Raw genomic sequence first — 16211 nt, 5'->3', positions numbered from 1 at the left:
CAAGACCTCAACTGGGGGTCCAGGTTTCCGATGATGAGCTCGACAGACTCCTGGATTGGGCTCGGGACCGTGGATTTTCTGCGGACCTTGCAAGCGCCTTTGATCGTAGAGTTTGGCGTGATTTGGGACGCTGCCTCATGAAGCAGTTGGACAAAGGGGACGCAATAGCACCCGAACTGCTCACAGTCTGGGCGAGCATTTACATAACCCTGCAGGCCGGGACCCAAAGAGGCAGCGGTTCCGACCGGGACATTTCGGGATTCCGGACACTGACCGCGCCGCAGCCCGCGCCGCGGCCAACGTTGCAAGGACTGCACGGGGCGGCCCCGGACCGGCGGCTGCCGCCACCGCCCGCGGCTTCTCAGCCCCCCCCCCTTTCCGGACTGCATTCGCGGGGGGGCCGGCGCCGCCCGCAGTCCATGGCGCAGTGGGGGCTGGACCCCCCCGACTCCTTCGCTGATGGAGCCTGCGCAGATGTACGGGTCCTGCCCTCTTGTACTGCTGGGACCGGCAATGGAGCCTCTGATCCATCCCCTGGCACGCCCCCCGCCGCATGCGGGGGCTTCTGCTTTGCCAACGGGACAGGCGCAACTGCCTCCCGGTCCGCCTCATTGCGCGCCGTGCGGACCGGGGGATTTGATATCCTTTGCGATGCCAGCGCCTGCGGTGCAGCAACACGTCTTGGGCGGGACCTCCATGTCGTTCTCCGCCCTGCCCTCTGTGGGACTGGCTCCGGCTGCCTTCCCCGCCCACCTGCCATGGCGCGACTCCTGCCGGCAGCGGGGTTCGCCGCCCCGCCCGCCGCTCCGCCCACCGTTTCAGCGGCAGCAGCAGCAGCAGCGGCAGCGGCAGCAGCAGCCTTGCCTTTCGCTCCACCCTCCGTTCCACTCGGAGCGAGCCCGCCGCCGCCGCCGGGGTCGAGAGAAGCCGCCGCGCCGCCGCGGTCACCAGCGACCCTCCTGAGAGAGACGCCGCCGCCGCGGCCCCCCACCCCGGGACTGGCAGAGTTGCCGGCGCCGAGCCGACCGCCGCCGCCGACTCCGGGACCAGCAGAGTTGTCGCAGCCGCCGCCGCGACCGCCAGCGCCGAGAGACGCCGCCGAAGCCGCGCCGCCCGCTCCGCTTGGGCTGGCGGCGTGCCACGCCGCGGGGAAAACTGCACCCCCCGCACCGCTCGCTGCGGGCGGGGAGCGCTCGCAGGGCGCAGCGGCTCCCGCCACCGCGGCGCCTGTAGCCGACTCATCAGCAGCGACTTCGCTCTGTGATTCGCCGCCGGCAACGGCAGGCAGCCCTGTGCTGGACAACACATCCAGCCCGTTTGTTTCACAGCCTGCATCCAGCCCACCACTCCCTCTGCTTCCCCCAGACTGCCCTGAGCTCTGTCCCATTGAGGCAGAGGCAGGGGGAGGGAACACCGGCTTGGTCCGCAGCAGCGCCACTGCTGCTGCTACCGTGGCTGGGGATGGGGATGGGGCCGCGATTCAGTCCATTGTATCGCGGGGCAGCGCAAACACACCGGGAGCGAAGAGCAGCCCCTTGTAATAGGTAGGCATGAATGGTGTAAAGATCACCAAAACCAGGGTGGAATTTTATATTCCCGGGAAAACCTCCCCTGCCCGCGCCCCGCGCGTCCTGCTCCTGTTCACAGAGCGGAAGGAGCGGGGTCCCGAGAAGCTGTGGCTTAATCCATGGCCAGGTGGGGTGGGGGGAGGGCGAAAAGCCGGAGGAATTGCCGGGATTCTCGCAGCCTGGTGGGGGCGTGCACCGAAATATAAGGTTGGAATGGGTCGCCCATCTGCGGGTGGCCATGGAGTGTCCCAGGGACCCCAGATTCAGGGGCCCCAAGTGATACCTATGAGAAGCTGGGGAGAGGGACCGAGCCGCGTGGATCTTGGCTCGGCAGAGAGCCTGGGCTCTCCGCCCCCCCAGCCAGGTTTGGGACGCTTGGCCCGGCCCCCTGGACCGGGTCCTCCGCCTCGCCGAGCACCGCAGGGTCCTGGAGCCCGCAGGTGCTGCTGGCTTTTTTGAAAAAAAAAAAAAAAAAAAAAAAAAAAGCGGAAAGAGCTGTGTTTTAGTGACAGCTCAAAGTGTACTGGAAAGCCACGACAGCCTCGGCCCAAGTGATTAAATAAAGGGCTGTGGCCATGGCATTTCAGAGATTTCATGGCATTTTAGAGATTTCGCAAGTGTTTTTGAATTTGGTCAATTTCTGAATTGGGTCAATTTCCCTCAATTGCTTTGAAAGCTTTGAGGATGCAATTTGGACGCGAGTTCAAATTTGTCACTCAAGTTGTTCATTGAGGACATGACTGCATGGGCCAAAAGCCTTGCATGATTCTTCTATCAAGTACACACAGAGGACAGGGTGAAGGCCATTAGCCTACAGGGAAGATGGGGCCGGCCACCAGGGATACCTCAACCAATGAGGGAACAGGGAAAGGAGAAAGCACTAGAATTTGGGTCATATGGGGAATGGAACAGGAGTGGTTCATTGTTAAGCAAGAGTTCATGAGGAAGTCCTTTCTGTCTGCCCAGGTGGGGGAAACTCTATGGTAAGTCTCTCCAAGGCAATGCTCTTGGAATCTCCCTGAGGGGGAAAGATTCAGAGGATTCCCCAGACGTTCCTTTAAGGGGATTGGACATGTTATCATCATACCTGGCAGTTTGGCTACGGACTACTGGAGCTGTTTATTTTTTGATGGAACTTTTTTTCTGAGTCTTGCTGTCTTTTAATTTAAGCACTCATTGTGCTACAGCAGCAGTAGATTTTCTATCTCACATCTTCATATTTTCTCTACAATCATGCAGGAAAAACCATAGCTTAGCTCATGGGAGATGTTTGTGTTTGGTATCAGAACTTCTCATCTGTACTGCCGAGATTTGGAGAAAACTCTTTTTTTTATTTTTTAATAGCTTCTCTGAGTTTCTTGTGATTTTGTGTTATCTTTTAATTTCTACAGACGTGTTTCGACAGCTGCAATTCTTGCATGTGTTGGGCTATGCACAGTATCTGCATATGCTCTGAGATTTTTTGCTATATCAAGCATGGTCTCCTCTCTGTCATCTTGCTTTATTATTGCTAAACAGAAGTGTATTCTTGTGGTCTAAGTCATACAAGTTTTCACCGCATCACAGATGTACATGGTACCAAGTCTGGATTCTTACTTGTTATTTCATCTGAGAAGGCAATCTCTGCCACTACCATTTCTCTCACATGTTGAATCCCTTGTTCTGTGGTCTTCCACTGGATTTCTTGCATATAGATTGTCTGCATACAGATATCTTTGTGCCACACTTCGTAGGACTTGTGCCCAAAGACTGCGAGGGTTAGCCCCCCTCATCATTCTTTGGTTGATAACCAGATCATGTGACAGGGATTCTTAAATGCTTTGCTTTAGTACTGTCTAGAATTGAAGCCTCACCTGTAGCATCCTAAAAGCAGATTTAACTAATTATAGATTCATCAGGTTGTTGAGTATAATCCTTTCTTAGGCTATGAAGGTCTTTTAGGGAAAAGGACTTAATAGTGACTTCTGCTCTTGTTTCAGTTGCTTTGACTTCTGATTTTGTGTCAATTGCTTTGACTCTGAATTTTGTGTTAGGAATTGGTGTTGAGGGTCCTTTCCCCAGATCATTACAGTTGATCACTAGTTGATCGGTTTTGTTTGTGTGCTTCTTTCCCATGGCAACTGTCAGTGGCTTAGGCTTACTGTCTGGTTTAGCTACAACCTGAGTAGCTGGGGTGTTGGCTGCAGACTGAGTGACGGGGGTAGCTGTTGATTTATCTCCATGCCCCCCTGCTTCTATCTGCTGCCCTACAGTATCTAGTAGAATGAGATAAACATATGCTAGGGCCTAGCTTATTGCAATGAGCATTTTCTCTTTAGAGTTATCATGGCAGTTTTCTTCTAGATATTTCTCCACCTCATCTGGGTTTTGAATTTATTCACGTGAAAATTCCGAGGCTGGGGGATCCGAAAATCCCTTTAGGGTTTGACTCATTTTTTCTCATTCTCTACACTTTGTAGAATTTTCCACACCTGGGTCTACTCTTGGGTCAGAGGTCTCATCAGCTCTTTTGGACATCTCAGCCCTCACTCTAGACAAGCTGTAGACCATATAAAGGAAGCTTTCCGGATGAAATACCAGGAAGGTGGTATCCTTGGCATTCAGGGGAAACTGAGCATTCTCAAAAAATGACGTAACAGATTCAAAGGCGAAGAAGGAAAGGAAAGGCTGAAAAGCCTCATCCTATGCTACTCCTCTAACAAACTGGGTGCAATTACTAATAAATCCCTAAAGCATGCTACTGGAACTGGGATGCAGGGTAGGACGAATAAACCATAAACCATACATGTTGGAATCCTGGATGCTGAGAATTTTAAACTTTCGGTGCCGAAAGGCACAGACTCACAAGAGAGCACTGAATTTGACCTGAGGCTGTGGAGAAGACTTCCAAAACTGATTAATAGCACTGGGATTATGGGTGCATAGTTGGTTAGAAGTGTGTAATATCATAGGGTGGAAAACTTAGAGTTTGGGGTTTTAGAATATAGAAATAAATATGAAGCAAGATGGAGATTTTAGGGTGGAGGCAGGTTGTTCATCTTCTTCTTCTTCCTTCTTCTTCATGGGTTTGGATGGTATTTTGTAATTGGACAGAAAAGTCCACATTGTGGGCTTAGAGGGATTAGTTATTGGGTTAAAAGGGAAAATAATCTAGGTGTCATTTCTTAATTGGATAGTTTAGTCTTAAAAGACCTTGTAACAAGGGATAGTCATTTTGTGCCTTGCTAATGAAAGGCTGCAGAACTCATGGTTGTGATACTGTTTCACAGATAAGAAATAATAAACACCTGAGTTCGAACATGAAATACCATCTCAAGTGCCTTCAATCCCGACCTCAACAGAGGTAGAAAATACAAACAGAGAATCCACACATACATATCTTGAACAGACTCCAGTACCTTTGCAAACCCCCTATAAATTATTATCACCGAGCCCAGCAAAATAGCTATTCTAATCCATACTCCTGTACTGTAAAAGCTATGTGTTAGGGACAATACTGGAGCTATCTCCAGATAAGAAAATAAGCCTAGGGACCAGAAAGGTATTAAAACCTAAAAAAAGCCTAGGAACCAGAAACACATGAAGGCCTCCAAACTGAGAGACATTATGAATTCGAGCAACATGGCTACTGACTACTTTATCCTAATACAGAGTAAGTACAACCACAATGCAATCAGTACAGATTTTTTCCACTTTCTCAAGCCATGTGTTGGGCGCCAAAAAATGGATTTGTCCTGGTTTAGGGTAACTTTGGGAGAAAACCTCTAAAAGGGTTCTTCTAGAAAGCAAATTCAAGCGGCCCACCTCCTAACTGGTTCAGGAAAATATTTCCTTGGAGAAAAGTGGAAAAGAACTTGTTTATTTAACAGGCAAAGCATTCACCAGCACAAAAAATAAACAATATTAAACAAGAAAACCTCTTGTTGCTCTGAAGAGATGACAAATTCAGAGAGAGTCCTTTTTGTGGGTTGCAGCTCGGTTCACTCAGTCTCTTATCAGTCCCTCCAGCGCTGGGAAATGCTGTGGCCCAGGCCCGGCCCAGTGGGCCACAGGTGTGAGCTGCTGGTGCTCTTCTGAGTTTTCAGTCTAGAGCAGGTTTAAATAGTTCTAAGAAAAAGAAAAACCACAGTCTAGGGAACTTCTCTGCCTCAGCTAGCTAAAAACAAACTAAAAAGCAAAGGAAAGCTCTCTCCCGCTGTCTGTCTGTTCTGCAGACAACACAGTCCAGGAGAAGGATGCGGGGGAGCAAGTGCAGTTTCTGATAACCAACTCTGCACTTTTTCTCTCTTCCCCTTTTCTCTCAGAACCAGTCTTAAAGGTGCAAAACTTATTTCTGGGCTAAACAGATGAATGAGGATACAGGGGTTAGCGTTCAGGAACACACATCATCATGGAATATGATTATATGCAGGTGCTTTTATTGAAGTGCTCTGGGAATCAGGGGTACAGACCCAAATCTGACTCCGACATGCCTTTTGAGCTGAATGTATTTTATATTCTTTTGTTATATAACTTACATATTAATTATTAAACTTATATTGTTCTATTGTATACATTGACCTTATTCAAGCATGAATTTTTCGTGATCTTTCTCAAGCCCCTAACCACAGTTTCCCATGACTATTCTTACGATTAAACAGTAATTATATTTAATTACTAAACAATCATTGCATCTAACAATTATATGATTTATCATATACTACTTACACAGGTGCAGTTCTAGCAAGTACAAAGCCTATACTTTCCCAGGGTATTTTCCCAGGGCCTACTAAGCCTAACTTTCTTTCTAACTCCCCAAATCCCCATGATTTTAAAGCCCTTTTACTATGACAGGCATCATAAAGTCACCCCAGGACATTGATATAAGAAGAAAGCTGCAAAAGTTAGACAGGGTTCAGGACATGAGTAAATTAGTAGAGATAGCCTGGAAGGTGTATCGGGACGGAGACCCAAGTGACAACGTCAGACACCATCCTTGTAAGAGTGTTACACAGGAGAAGTCACCCAAGAGAATTTCTTCCTCTCTGGACAAAGATCAGTGTTCCTATTGTAAGAAAAAGGGACATTGGAAACGTGATTGTCTGATGCTGAAGAAGAAATCCCCAGTTCCCCATCTCACAGTGGGCCAAGAATCATGCTCAGAGTGATGGGGATGGAAGGCTTCTCCCTCAGCAGAGCCTTCGGTTATAGCTAAGCTGGGGAAAGACAGTATTGAATTTGTGGTAGATACCGGAGCAGCGTATTCTCTGTTAAATACTTTAGAAGGGAAACTGAGTCAAAATACTGTAAATGTTGTTGGTGTGACAGGGGTAAGCAAAACACAGCCTTTCTTCCAACCTTTAAAATTCAAGCTGGGGAAGCACTGGGTAACTCATCAATTCCTTTATATGCTTAACTCCCTCAATCCATTGCTGGGGAGAGATTTGCTAGAGAAATTAGAAATGGAGATTAAATTTAAAAAGGGAAAGGGTGTATGAGCTATAATTCCTGAACCTAAATTTGTTGAAGTTGCTGCAATTTTTATACAAGACAAATGTGGTGAAATCCCCATTAACGTTTGTAGTGGTTTAGGTTCGCCAATTCTAGATTTCTTGGCCAATGCACCAATTAATATGGTGGGTTTAGTGCTGGCCAAATGCCAGTGCACCCACTAGAATATGCTTGCTTATTTCTTGCTGTGAGATAGGATTAGGAGGAAGGCAAAGCAGGCACAAAACTTTAAAAGGGTATAAAGAAAGCTTTATTAACAGTACCTAAAAGAAAGAATACTAAGAATCAGAATAAAACTTTTAGAAAATTTCTCCTCCACCTACAACCTTTTCTTTCCCACTCAACTTATAGAAACAATTCAGTCAGTTTATCACATCTAGAATAGTCTTTCTGCAGTTCACTTAGGGAGAGGAGTCCTTCTAGTAAATTTATGGAGACTGCGCCACAAGAAAACAGTTCCCTCGTGGCTTTTAATTTCCACGAATAGCAGCTGCCTGGAAAAATCTGCAATCATTAAGTCCCTCCCATTTTTACAACTTTCCCCACAGCTGTGTTTATGGGCCATGTCAACTTATGGGGTACTATTTTAAAGATGAGCTGTTCAAGAGCAAAGGTTCTCTTTAACTATATTTGAAATCATCTTCATCGCTGGGAACAGAGGTCTTCTTCTCTCCCTGGGGGCACAGGGTCTTCATCACTCTTCTCTTTCTCTGTTTAAACTTCTCATGAGATCACAGCTACTTCAACATTTGCTTACTTTAGCATGGAGGCCTTTGCTGAACAAGTCATCTCCCCATACTTTCTAATGCATTATAGGGAAAAATAGTCAAATGTATCAATTACATTCTTCTCCATAGCTTTACAAGAGGATTTCTGCCCCAAGATCAAGGCATCTCCTCATCCCTCCCATCTGAGACTTGACTTCCTCTTCACTGACCTCTGTATTTTCATGTTGCTTCTTTACGTGTCTGCACTTTGTCCTGTTCCCTCACCCGAGAGAGGATTGAAGCACTGAAAGAGTTAATATCTCGTCCAGGGCCTGTAGATGGTTACGTCATCCCAGCCGGGCTCAGTAGCTTGCGGCTGGAGCTCTTACGATGGAGGTTTCTGCAGCGGCTTGCGCTAGGGCTGTATCAGGATCAGTCACATGGAGGGGGGGCCAGGATCTCAGCAGCCAGTCTTGGACACAGCAGGAGCACTGCCAGGGGCCGATGGCTTCTCCTCCCCCCTGCCCGGTGGTTGTGGGTAAATCTCAACGGTGGTACAATCTTGGCCGAGCCGGTCCGGCCCAGGGCTGCTTTCTGTGTGGGCTGCTGACCCGCCTCTGTTTTTTTTCCGGAGGCAGTGCTGGGCGGAGGGGGGGGGGGGGGGGGCTGCCAGGATTGGACTCAGCGGCCGATGGCATCCCCTCCCCCTGCTCGGCAGCCGATGGGGCTCGGCGGCTTCCCGGGTAGGGGCCGCCCAGCCTGGCTTGACTGAGACAGGGGCTGGGCCAGCCTTGTTACCTCGTTGCCAGCCAGAAGGAAAAGAGAGCATTCCCCGGATTTTTTGTTTTCTACATGTGTTCTCACAGAGACGTATCAGCTTTCTCAGTGGTTTAACAGATTGTCAACTCTCAAAGTTAATTACTGATTGGTTTTTTTGTCAGACACGGAGGAAACTGCTAGCAGCTTCTCTGATCCGTGATGCAAAGCCAGGACATTCCACCCTTTGCCTCCGTGAAGACACATGTCAAAAATCATTATCAATATTACATTCAATATATAACGTCTACCTAGAACAATGAAACTACTAAATTAAACATAAGGAAAAATTTCTTACACTAACCTCCATGCTTAGACATTTACTATAATTACAATATAAACTTTTCACTATCATTCTACTTAACCTTATGACCTAATACATGCTTTGTCCTTTATTTCTCCTAATAAATCTTTATCTCACAGCTTTCATCAATTGCCCGCATTCTCCACCAGATGATGTGGCGGTTTCAGTTCGAAACTGGGTGGAAACATCAATTTTGTGTAGTGGTTTAGGCTTGCCAATTGTAGATTTCCCAGCCAATGCACCAATTAATGTGGTGGGTTTCAGTGCTGGCCAAATGCCAGTGTACCCACTAGAAGCGGAGAGAAATTAGAAGGAGAGATTAAATTCAAAAAGGGAAAGGGTGTATGAGTTGTAATTCCCAAACCTAAATTTGTTGAAGTTGCTGCACTTTTTATACAAGACAAATGTGGTGAAATCCCCATTGAAGTTGAAAATGCTGTCAACCCAGTAGTGTGGACCAGTGATATCCCAGAAAGATCCGAATGAGCAGAACCATGGAGTATTGCACTCAAACCAGAAGCCACACCAATAAGGCAAAACCAATACCCTTTGAAATTAGAGAACCGTAAGGAATTGTAATCTGTAATTGAAAAATTCTTCCAACATGGGTTATTAGTGCAATGTGAGTCCAGGTATAACACACCCACCCTTGCAGTAAAGAAAGCTGATTGCAAGAGTTATCGATTAGTGCAAGATTTAAGAGTAATTAACAAAAATACAGAGGACATAAACCCAGCAGTAGCAAATCCCTACACCCTTTTGACCACACTGACAGATGAATTAGAGTGGTTTACTGTTGTAAACCTGAAGGATGCCTTTTTCTGCATTCCTGTGCATAAAACCAGACAGGCGTTCTTAGCTTTTGAGTGGGAAAATCCTCAAAACCGAGAGAAAAAGTCAGCTTACTTGGACAGTCCTATCCAGGGTTTCAAGAATAGCCCAACAATATCTGGAAATCAGATAGCAAAGGAATTGGAAGATTGGAGGAGACAGGAGCCAGGAAGGGTTATTCTTCAATATGTTGATGACATCTGGATTGCAGCTAAAACATGAGATGACTGCATACAACTCACCATATGTCGTTGTTGTATTAGAAATGGCGAGAAGCAACAACACTTAACTCCATGCTCAGAAGGCAGAAAAAGCAGGCTTTATTAGAAACCACACACCTTTTATAGACAGTTATGATACAGGTGGACCTGATTGATCCTCAATCAATATCTCTCAAACCATTGGATAATTAGGAACAGCACCTTCTTGCAAACATCTTACTGTAAACATCACGTAGCACATGTTAACATGATTGCAAACACCAGCTGCCGAGACTTGAGATAAGAATTGTTTTAATTCTTTTCTCTGAGCTTCTCACAGCTTTTCCCAGAATGATGCCTGGGAAAGTTACCTGTTTCGATCCCTGACCAAACTGGCTCATCCGCAGGTCCCCCTTTTTGTTTAAAGTGGAAGGCAGTGTTTGTAATCCTCTGTGGGGCCCCTTGCAAGAAGGAGAACAAACACAGCTCAAGAGGTTCCCTTAGCAATTTGCTGATTATCAATCAGAACCTCAATCAGACGCTGACTTAGAATGGTCAGGGAGATTCTCCAACACATACCATCAAATTATTTTATCAACATCAATTCTTGCTGTTCCTTCTTATAAGAAACCCTTACTAATTCTAAGACAGTAACAAACATCGTTATCCTGCTCAAGGATCAGGCAGTCTAACTTGTCAAGAACTTTTCCAGAAACAGAGAGAAGATAGAATGCTCATTCCCTACCTTTAGAGGGAACATCTGATGGATGGTCAGCATCTTGACCATCATTCAAAGGTTGCCTATTGGCCACAGTCTGTTATCAGTGTCGCAAGTCGGGGTGAACACACCTTGCAGGTATCCACCATACCCCAGTATCTGTGGAAACGCATGCATACCCATGAGCCCAAGCGATAAGCTCGTACGGGTCGTCCCACTTATTAGTGGTTAAGTCCTGTATCCAGACTTTCGCTCAGGGCAGGTGTCTCTCACCTGAAGACTGCAATGAGGAGAAGTGATTTACAATGACAGGACTGTTTGAATTTTGTGGCACTGTAAGATGATTGATTGTATATAGAGCTTTTTCCAATTGTCCGTGTGGGGTTTCTCCAGGCACTCCCCTTTTTTGTTTTTCCAGAACACGCTTTAAAGTGCCATGAGTACATTCAACAATTGTGGCGGCGCGTTTCGGGTGGGGACCCCCTGGGGGTGTCCCCAGGGGGCCCCCCTTGGCTGTGAGTTTGCTGGTAGCAGCAGGCAGGCAAGGAGACTCCACACGGCTTCTGAGGGTGCTAATTAGATGAGGGTTTATTGGGGGTCCTACCCCCAGGAGGCAGCATGGTTTCTGAGGAAGAGGGGGGGAAAGGGGAGGGGGAGAGAGGGGCTGAGCGGGCACCAGCCAGGAGAGCTGGCGAAGAGAGAGCGAAATGTCCCCCCCGGCACACTTAACAGGGAGATTCAAAGTGTGCGCGGAACAGTTTGGGCCAATGGGATTACAGACACATGATACTTCAGGGGAGGATCACAGGCTTGGAATAAACCATACATTTTCGAGGGGTGAGACAGAGCATACCATTTAACTAAAATATAACACCACAAACAATAGCTTGACCAGTTGGAGAATGCGGAATACCAAGTTTATGTGAGACTCCCCATAGGCGCAAAAACTGACGCATCTTCTGCGAGACGTAGGCGGGGCCATTATCAGTTTTCACAGGAGAAGGTATTCCCAAAATCGCAAAAGCCATCCTGCAATGGACAATCACGTCACGACCCTTTACTCCAGTATGAGCAGATGCCCACATGGCAGAGGAGAAGGTGTCAATAGACATGTGCACATACTTAAGTCGGCCAAACTTGGCAATATGAGTGACATCCGTTTGCCAAAGCTGCAAGGCCTTTAGGCCTCTGGGGTCCACCCCTGCTGGTAAAGGTGCAGCAAGTCCATGACAGCGCAAGAACTGACAATGTCACGAGCCTCAGTTGGCATTAACTGAAATTGTTTCTGCAGAGTATGTGCACTTTGATGGAAAAAATCATGTGATGCTTTGGCTTGCGCAACCTTGTCAGGCTAAGGCGCTACCCACACAGGGTTAGCTAACCTGTCAGCCCTGGCATTACCTTCTGTTATGAAATCTGGTAAACTGGTGTGACTCTGAATATGCAAGATATAATATGAATAGACTTCGGCTTGAATTGCACTCCAAAAGGCTTTCAATAACTAAAACAACACTGCGTTATTGACTTCCTTCAGAATTGAACAATCCAAACATTTGGTTATGTCTGTGACATAAGCAGAATCAGTGGCCAAGTTCAGAGGTACTTGAGAAAATTTCTGGAATGTCATGGCAAAAGCCTTTAATTCAACTAATTGGGCCGAGCCTGACTCATGGCCTTCCAGCACTTGCCACTCAGATTCATCCTTCCAAGTTTTTCTGGAAATGTCAGTGGAGATGGTGGGTCCTTGCACTGGCACACGACTATTTTTTGGCTGCAACGACAGATTGGTTGATTTTGCCAACTGCAATAACTTATGACTGGGCAGATGATAGGAAATCTGCCCTGAAAGGTTTTGCAGTGCACTTTGCAAAGGAGCACTGTTAATGAAGCTCCATTCAAAGGCTTCCCACTCTATTGGAAGAATAATTTTTGGGGGTTCAGCTGCCATTAAGTGCAAATATTGTTGATGGCATTTGATTATCAAATGAGCGATCGATTCAAAATTGTGTTGTAGTTAGCCCTAAATAAGGACACAACCAACCGATGACACCCATCAATTTTTGGGCATCATTCAGAGTTTTAATAGAATCTGTGAATTGCACCTCTTGATGTTGAATGGTTCAATCCAAAATTTTGACTCCTAAATATTTCCAAGGAGGATGCTGTTGAATCTTCTCTGGAGCCACTTGCAGGCCATAAGAATGCAGAGCAACTAACAGCTGAGGCTGTATCCTCAGCAACTCATCCTGGGTGGATGCTGCCACCAGGATGTCATCCATAATATAGTCATAGCAATATGGGTCAGGAAACTGCTCACGGACTCTGGACAAGGCCTGAGCCACATACCATTAACAAATAGTTGGACTATTCTTGCATCCCTGTGGCAAAAATTTGCATTGATATCTCTGCACTGGTTCAGCATTATTAACTGCAGGTACCGTAAAGGCAAATTTTGGTTTGTCATCAGGATGCAAAGGAATTGTGAAAAAGCAATCCTTTAAATCAATGATCAAGATTTCCCATCCCGTAGGAAGCATGGTAGGTTAGGGCATACCAGGCTGCAATGTCCTCATATTTTCCATTACTGCATTAACTTTTCGGAGGTCCTGTAACAGCCTCCATTTCCCAGATTTTTTCTTTATCACAAAGACATGAGTATTCCAGGGACTAGTAGAAGGCTCAATGTGTCCCTGTTGCAACTGTTCCTGAACCAATTCACAAAGGGAGACCAATTTTTCTTTTGTCAGGGGCCACTGGTTTTCCCAGATGGGTCTGTTCACTAGTGTCATGGTTTGATGCTGGCGCAATGCCAGTGCCCCCATGAAAATGCACCTTCCCAAATAATTGCTGTGAGATGTGATCAGGAACAGAACAGAGCAGGCCCAAACTTAATAACAAAGGAAAAAGACTTTATTAAGCTACTACTACTATAAAAGACACACAGAATTCATAATGAAAACCCACCAAAACACTCCTCTTCCCCCCACCCCCCCCCCCAATTTCCACCAAAACACAGTGAGACACCACCTGGGATTCCTGATCAAGTTGCCACCCTTCAGATAATCAATACTCAGTCCATCAAGGGAGAGAGGAGTCTCTCTTGCACCATAGACCCCCCAGGAAACACAGTTGCCACCTCCTGTGTTTCCATGTCATGCATGGCAACCGCCTGGAGAAAATCTGCCATGGTGACACTCTCCTTTCCATGTCACAGTGCTCTCACCACCGTGCATGGACAGACTGCTCATAGGGCTCCTTTAAGGATGCTTTGCCAAGGACCAAAAGAAACAACAGTTCAGCTTCTCATTCTGGGACCACAGTCCCCCCCATTTTCTTCCTCCCCTGGGGCCGAGGGTCTCAAGAACAGAGATCATCTTCTTCCTGAAGACAGAGGGCATCACCACATCCTCCTCAACTCTTCTCTGTTCACTCCACTCCTGTGTTAGTAGTCACTGAAGCAGGTGTCTTGGCCCCCCATTGCATCCCCCTAAAAATGCAGTCTCTGTTGCAGGAGAAATTGGTTCAGTCTATGGCTATCAAGAAAAGTCCAGCCACAAGCCACTCCATCATCTCCTCCCACCTAAAAATTTCTTCTTCTAACATCTCAGGTCCCAGACTGCCTCTCTTCTACCTCAAATCGAGGAGGAGTAACATTTTGCAAAGCTGTCATTTCCCAAGAAAGGGTTAAAAGTCTCGGACTCCCCGGACGGCTGAAATTTCTGCCCAGAACTTAACTCCCAAGGCTGGGCACCTCCCCCTCCTTCTCCTTCTCCTCTGCCTGCAAATTTCCAGGTGTCTCAGTCTCTCTTGTCTCTTCCCTCTGGGGGGGGGGGGGGGGTGGGGGTGGGGGTGGGGGTGGGGAAAGACATCTCCGTTTCTCTCCACCCTTCTGTCCACAGGAGCTGGCTTGGTTCCAGTCCTTCAGCCCCTGGCCTACCTCGACCAGGCCTCATGGCTTCCCCTCCCCCACCCAGCCTGTGGCTAGGCAGGGGAGAGTCAGTACTCTCTGACAACCGGAACCAAAGAGAGAGTTCCCCTGGGAGTTCTCTGCTTTTAACCCCCTGTGTTCTCACAGGCACTTCCATGCCTTCAGTGGTCATTCCAGGTGCCAATATCCAAACCTGACCACTGATTGATTTGACCACAACTTCCTGAAAAACTTTACTTCCGTGACAAACCACGACACTAGCCACCGTAAAGGCAGCATAGGATGCTTTGCGCCCTTCAATGCAGTCACCCCAATCAAAAATGTGTCCCAATCCGTACCCCTCAGGCTGTCAATACATCTTGACCCCAGAGGTTGATTGGAGCTGCAGTGACATAGAGGTGAACTGTAGCCATCTGCCCATCTACATTCTTGATCCGCACAGACTGCTGACTTGCAAAGGTCTGTGTTGCACCCCCCAACTCTTCAATTGCCAACCCTATGGAAGCCAAAGGCCACATAGAAGGCCACACAGAGGAGGAGGTGACTGTCACATCAGCCCCTGTGTCAATCAAACCTCAGAGCTGGATCTGAGGTGGGCTGGCACCCGGTAGAATCAGGATACATGTCATCTGGGGTCGCTGAGCAGAAATATCTGCAGATCAGAAGACTTGTGGCGGTACTGTGGATCCGAAGTCGTCATCTCCACAAGTCCACTGGTCAGTCCTGGGGACACATGACTGGAAAGGCACAAGTTGAGCAATTCGAGTCCCTGCTGGGATAGTGACGGGGAGGTGGGTGGATGTGGAAACCATAGTACAAATTTGACCTATAAAGTCAATGACCCTTGGATGTACAAAGATTCCTTGGAGGGTAGCACTAGATCTTCCCACAAGCAGCGCACTCAATCCTTGGTCCAAAGGCATCCAAAGCAACCTTATGCACATGACCAGATTCTAAGATGATTGTTGCTGTGGTGCGTACATCCACCCTGGCTGCTCTGTGGGTGCTACTCCTAAGCTGGCTGAGTAAGCCTGTGCTGGTACCATGCCCTGGGGAATAATTTGTGTCAGAGTGCAGTTCCCCTTTGTGCTTGTCTTCCCGTTTCCTGAACCTACCAAGCACTGACCATTGGCATGGTATCTAGACTTACATTGGTTTGCATAATGACCTGACTTTGCACACTCAGCACACAAGAAATTAGTCTTATTTCCTTTCCCTTTCTGTGTTCCCTGTTTTCTCTTGCCCTTATTTTTCACCTCTTTCTGTTGTCCATCCCCTGAGGATGACCGGTCTGTCCGTATAGCAGCTGCCAAAACAGACATTTTGTAGTCTACAGAACCTACTTTAGAACATGCTTGGACCATGTCTGTTAATGTTGGGTTCCCTGGAAGTGCATCTACAATTTCTTTTCTGTTTGAACCAAAAACACTCCTTTGACAGCCTCATCCATCATCCGTCGGATACACCAAAGTAGACATGGCACAAATATTAAAAGGACTGTGACACCAATCAGTACGTATATACCTATTTCAAAAGTTATCTCCATGCTGGTGCAAGATCAAACCAACTGAACACACCATCCAGCCATGACCCATTCTCTTCCCCGAGTTTGGCCACTCCATCCTCCAATTGTTGTATGCTTTCATGAA

This window comes from Anomalospiza imberbis (assembly GCF_031753505.1).
Source record: "Anomalospiza imberbis isolate Cuckoo-Finch-1a 21T00152 chromosome W unlocalized genomic scaffold, ASM3175350v1 scaffold_31, whole genome shotgun sequence".
NCBI lineage: Eukaryota > Metazoa > Chordata > Aves > Passeriformes > Viduidae > Anomalospiza > Anomalospiza imberbis.
Note: the sequence above shows the minus strand (reverse complement) of the source record.